The following is a 6000-nucleotide window of genomic DNA, read 5'->3' as shown; positions in this document are numbered from 1 at the left end:
AGTGCGGGCCCCCCCCCCCCAGTATAATAAACATTGAGTGAGGCCCCCCCCCCAGTATAATAAACATTGAGTGCGCCCCCCCCCCCCCAGTATAATAAACATTGAGTGCGGCCCCCCCCCCCCCAGTATAATAAACATTGGTGGCGCAGTGGGAAGTGCCAATGAGGGTTAAAAAAATAAATAAAAAATTAACTCACCTCCACCAATTGATCGCGCAGCTGCCGGTCTCCTGTTCTTGCTTCAGGACCTGTGGTGACGTCACTGAGCTAATCACATGGTCCATTACCATGGTGATGGATCATATGATGTACCATGTGATGACCACAGTGATGTCACCACAGGTCCTTTGACAGGTCCTAAAGAAAGAACAGGAGACCGGCAGCTGCGCGATCAATTGGTGGAGGTGAGTTAATTTTTTATTTATTTTTTTAACCCTCATTGGCACTACCCACTGTGCCACCAATGTTTATTATACTGGGGGGGCGCACTCAATGTATATTATACTGGGGGGCCGCACTCAATGTATTATACTGAGGGGGGGCCGCACTCAATGTATATTATACTGGGGGGGCGCACTCAATGTATATTATACTGGGGGGGGCCGCACTCAATGTATATTATACTGGGGGGGGCCGCACTCAATGTATATTATACTGGGGGGGGGCCGCACTCAATGTTTATTATACTGGGGGGGCCGCACTCAATGTTTATTATACTGGGGGGGCGCACTCAATGTATATTATACTGGGGGGGCGCACTCAATGTATATTATACTGGGGGGGGGGCCGCACTCAATGTTTATTATACTGGGGGGGGGGCCTCACATACATTGTCGGCTCCAGAAGGATGACTCATCCACATGAACGAGCACACAAGGACTGAGCTCTCAGGGTGAGTCATGAGGAGGCGTGGCCTTCACTCAACTGCCGGAGCCAAACCAGGAAGTTATCAGGACATCTACTGCTGGTAAGATTGAAAAAGCAAAGTGGGACAACCCCTTTAATTCTGAACACAGCTACATCCCCAGTTATAAGGGGGTGTGCACACTTAGGCCTCATGTACACGGACGTTTTTTCTGCGGTCCGCAAAAATGGGTTCCGTAGTTCCGTGATCAGTGTCCGTTCTTTCTTCCGTGGGTCTTCCTTGATTTTTGGAGGATCTACGGACATGAAGGAAAAAGTCGTTTTGGTGTCCGCCTGGCCGTGCGGAGCCAAACGGATCCGTCCTGACTTACAATGCAAGTCAATGGGGACGGATCCGTTTGACGTTGACGCAATATGGTGCAATTGCAAACGGATCCGTCCCAAATTGACTTTCAATGTAAAGTCAGGAGTCCCTATTATACCATCGGATCTGAGTTTTCTCCAATCCGATGGTATATTTTAACTTGAAGCGTCCCCATCACCATGGGAACGCCTCTATGTTAGAATATACCATCGGATTTGAGTTAGATCGTGAAAACTCAGATCCGACAGTATATTCTAACACAGAGGCGTTCCCATAGTGATAGGGACGCTTCAAGTTAGAATATACTATGAACTGTGTACATGACTGCCCCCTGCTGCCTGGCAGCACCCGATCTCTTACAGGGGGCTGTGACCCGCACAATTAACCCCTCAGGTGCCGCACCTGAAGGGGTTAATTGTGTGTATCATAGCCCCCAGGCAGCAGACCCCAGACCCCCCTCCCTCCCCAGTTTTAATTTCATTGGTGGCCAATGTGCGGCCCCCTCTCCCTCTATTGTATTAATTTCATGGGTGGCCAGTGCGGCCTCCCTCTACTGTATTAATTTCATTGGTGGCCAGTGTGCGGCTCCTCCCCCTCCCTCTATTGTATTAATTTCATTGGTGGCCAGTGTGCGGCCTCCCCCTGGCCCTCCCTCCCTCTATTGTATTAATAATTTCATTGGTGGCCAGTGCGGCCCCCCCTCCCTCCCTCTACTGTATTAATTTCATTGGTGGCCAGTGTGCGGGCCCCCCCCTCCCTCTATTGTATTAATTTCATTGGTAGCCAGTGTGCGGCCCCCCACCCCTCCCTCTTTTGTATTAATTTCATTGGTGGCCAGTGTGCGGCCCCCCCCCCCCTCCCTCTATTGTACTAATTTCATTGGTGGCCAGTGTGCGGCCTCCCCTCTCCCCCATAATTGGTGGCAGCGGAGAGTAGTCCTTGTTGCCATTGTTACTTAGCAATATTAGAAGCATCATACTTACCTGCTGCGCTGTCTGTGACCGGCCGGGCGCTCCTCCTACTGGTAAGTGACAGGTCTGTGCGGCGCATTGCTTAATGATCTGTCACTTACCAGTAGGCCAGGGGGGCCGCACACTGGCCACCAATGAAATTAATACAATAGAGGGAGGGAGGGGGGGCCGCACACTGGCCACCAATGAAAGTAATACAATAGAGGGAGGGAGGGGGGGGGCCGCACACTGGCCACCAATGAAATTAATACAATAGAGAGAGGGAGGGGGGTCGGGGGGGCTGCACTGGCCACCAATGAAATTAAAACTGGTGAGGGAGGAGGGTCTGCCCCCTGCTGCCTGGCAGCCCCTGATCTTTTACAGGGGGCTATGATACGCACAATTAACCCCCTCAGGTTAATTGTGCGGATCACAGCCCCCTGTAAGAGATCGGGTGCTGCCAGGCAGCGGGGGGCAGTCATGTACACAGTTCGTAGTATATTCCAACTTGAAGCGTACCCATCACCATGGGAACGCCTCTGTGTTAAAATATACTGTCAGATTTGAGTTTTCACTAAGGTTTTTGGACGGACAGGAAACACGGATCACGGACGCGGATGAACAACGGTGCATTTTCCGAGTTTTCAACGGACCCATTGAAAGTCAATGGGTCCGCAGAAAATCACGGAAAACGGAACAACGGACACGGATGCACACAACGGTCGTGTGCATGAGGCCTTAGGCTGAGTTCACACGGGCGAGATTTCCGCGCGGGTGCAATGCGTGAGGTGATCGCATTGCACCCGCACTGAATCCTGACTCATTCACTTCTATGGGGCTGTGCACATGAGCGGTGATTTTCACGCATCACTTATGCGGTGCGTGAAAATCACAGCATGCTTTATATAGTGCATTTATCACGCAACGCAGGCTCCATAGGAGTGGATGGGGCGGAGTGAAAATAGCAAGCATCCACAAGCAAGTGCGGATGCGCTGCGATTTTCATGCATGGTTGCTAAGATGACAGTCTATTCACTGTATTATTTTCCCTTATAACATGGTTATAAGGGAAAATAATAGAATTCTTTAATACAGATTGCGTAGTAGAAGGTCAATTGAGGGTTAAAAAATAAAAATAAATTAACTCACCTCCTCCTCTTGATCGCGTAGTTGCCAATCTCTTCTTACTTCTTTAATCATGAGCTGCCGGCTAAAGGACTTGTGGTGATGTCACATCACATGGTACAATCACATGGTCCATCACTGTGGTGATGGACCATGTGCTTGGACCATGTGATGATCTCAGTGACGTCACCACAGGTCCTTTGACAGGTCCTGAAGAACGAACAGGAGACTGGCAGCTACGCGATCAAGAGGAGGTGACTTAATTTATCTTTTAACCCTCAATTGACCTTCTACTAAGCATTCTGTATTAAAGAATGTTATAAGGGAAAATAATTACATCTACACACCACCGAACCCAAACCTGAACTTCAGTGAAGAAGTTTGGGTCTGTGTACCACATTCAGGTTTTTATTACGCGAGTGCAAAACGCATTGCACCCGGGCGATAAAAACTGAACGGAACGCAATCACAGTCAAAACTGACTGCAATTGGGTACCTACTCGCGCGGGTTTACCGCAGTACACCCGGGATGCATCCTAAACAAATCTGTCACGCCCGTGTGAATTCAGCCTTATGCAACCACATTATTTTAGTTTTTGTTTTCTTCCCTCCACCTAAAAGATTTCAGTTTGATTTTCAATTCAGTTGTACAGTTTATAGGTCACATTAAAAGGTGGAAAAAGTTCTGAAATGATTTTTTTACATCACAGAAACCTGACATTTTAACAGGGGTGTGTAGACTTTTTATATCCACTGTGTGTGTGTGTGTGTGTATGTATATATATAGAGAAAGAATTATTAGGAACACCTGTTCTATTTCTCGATTATCTAGTCAACCAATCACATGGCAGTTGCTTCAATGCATGTAGGGTTGTGGTCCTGGTCAAGACAATCTCCTGAACTCCAAACTGAATGTCAGAATGGGAAAGAAAGGCGATTTAAGCAATTTTGAGCGTGGCATGGTTGTTGGTGCCAGACGGGCCGGTCTGAGTATTTCACAATCTGCTCAGTTACTGGGATTTTCACGCACAACCATTTCTAGGGTTTACAAAGAATGGTGTGAAAAGGGAAAAACATCCAGTATGCGGCAGTCCTGTGGGCGAAAATGCCTTGTTCATGCTAAAGGTCAGAGGAGAATGGGCCGACTGATTCAAGCTGATAGAAGAGCAACGTTGACTGAAATAACCACTCGTTACAACCGAGGTATGCAGCAAAGCATTTGTGAAGCCACAACACGCACAACCTTGAAGCGGATGGGCTACAACAGCAGAAGACCCCACCGGGTACCACTCATCTCTACTACAAATAGGAAAAAGAGGCTACAATTTGCACGAGCTCACTAAAATTGGACTGTTGAAGACTAGAAAAATATTGCCTGGTCTGATGAGTCTCGATTTCTGTTGAGACATTCAAATGGTAGAGTCCGAATTCGGCGTAAACAGAATGAGAACATGCATCCATCGTGCCTTGTTACCACTGTGCAGGCTGGTGGTGGTGGTGGTGCAATGGTGTGGGGGATGTTTTCTGGGCACACTTTAGGCCCCTTAGTGCCAATTGGCCATCGTTTAAATGCCACGGGCTACCTGAGCATTGTTTCTGACCATGTCCATCCCTTCATGACCACCATGTACCCATCCTCTGATGGCTACTTCCAGCAGGATAATGCACCATGTCACAAAGCTCAATCATTTCAAATTGGTTTCTTGAACATGACAATGAGTTCACTGTACTAAAATGGCCCCCACAGTCACCAGATCTCAACCCAATAGAGCATCTTTGGGATGTGGTGGAACGGGAGCTTCGTGCCCTGGATGTGCATCCCTCAAATCTCCATCAACTGCAAGATGCTATCCTATCAATATGGGCCAACATTTCTAAAGAATGCTATCAGCACCTTGTTGAATCAATGCCACGTAGAATTAAGGCAGTTCTGAAGGCAAAAGGGGGTCCAACACCGTATTAGTATGGTGTTCCTAATAATTATTTAGGTGAGTATATATATATATATATATATATATATATATAAATCCAGAAAAAGGACGGCACTCCGGTCTTGAAAAGGTAAAAGTGGTTTTAATCAACCTTGCGGTACAACGTTTCGGCTCCAATACTGAGCCTTTCTCAAGCACAAATACAAATCAAGTGTGAGCAATTATATAGGTGAGCTAATTAAGTTACACATCATGTGATCACTACATGTCCCACCCCAAGGGGCGTGTTCAATGTTAACCAATACATAAACATAATTACAAAAGTGGCAAATACAGAAATAAAACAAATTTCATCAGTTACATATATCCGATGTTAATCCCATGTGAGACATCATTCAAGTGCATGTGTCAAACATATATATATAGTGAATATAAGAAGGGAGAGGGCAGACCCATCGGCTGCGTTTGTATTAATACACAGCCAGTGGATGTGTCCAAAGCGTGTGAACATACTGAGGGAAGAGCTGAGAAATGGATCAAAGGACACTTTCAAAAACTTGTAGCTATGCTATTACTTGATCCTGTGCAGGTTGAACGCCGCAGCTGTACGATCGCTGGGTCCCATTACCGATTCACTGCTGTCTCGATCCGGCACCAGGAAGGGAATATCGCCTGCTGTCTGTCGCCTTGCGTCATCAGAGGCCGCCCTCTGCTGCGTCACCACCACGTCGTCACTTCCGGCCTAGGTGCTTCACTGCGCATGTCCC

Source organism: Bufo gargarizans, chromosome 9, assembly GCF_014858855.1.
Source record: "Bufo gargarizans isolate SCDJY-AF-19 chromosome 9, ASM1485885v1, whole genome shotgun sequence".
Lineage (NCBI taxonomy): Eukaryota > Metazoa > Chordata > Amphibia > Anura > Bufonidae > Bufo > Bufo gargarizans.
Note: the sequence above shows the minus strand (reverse complement) of the source record.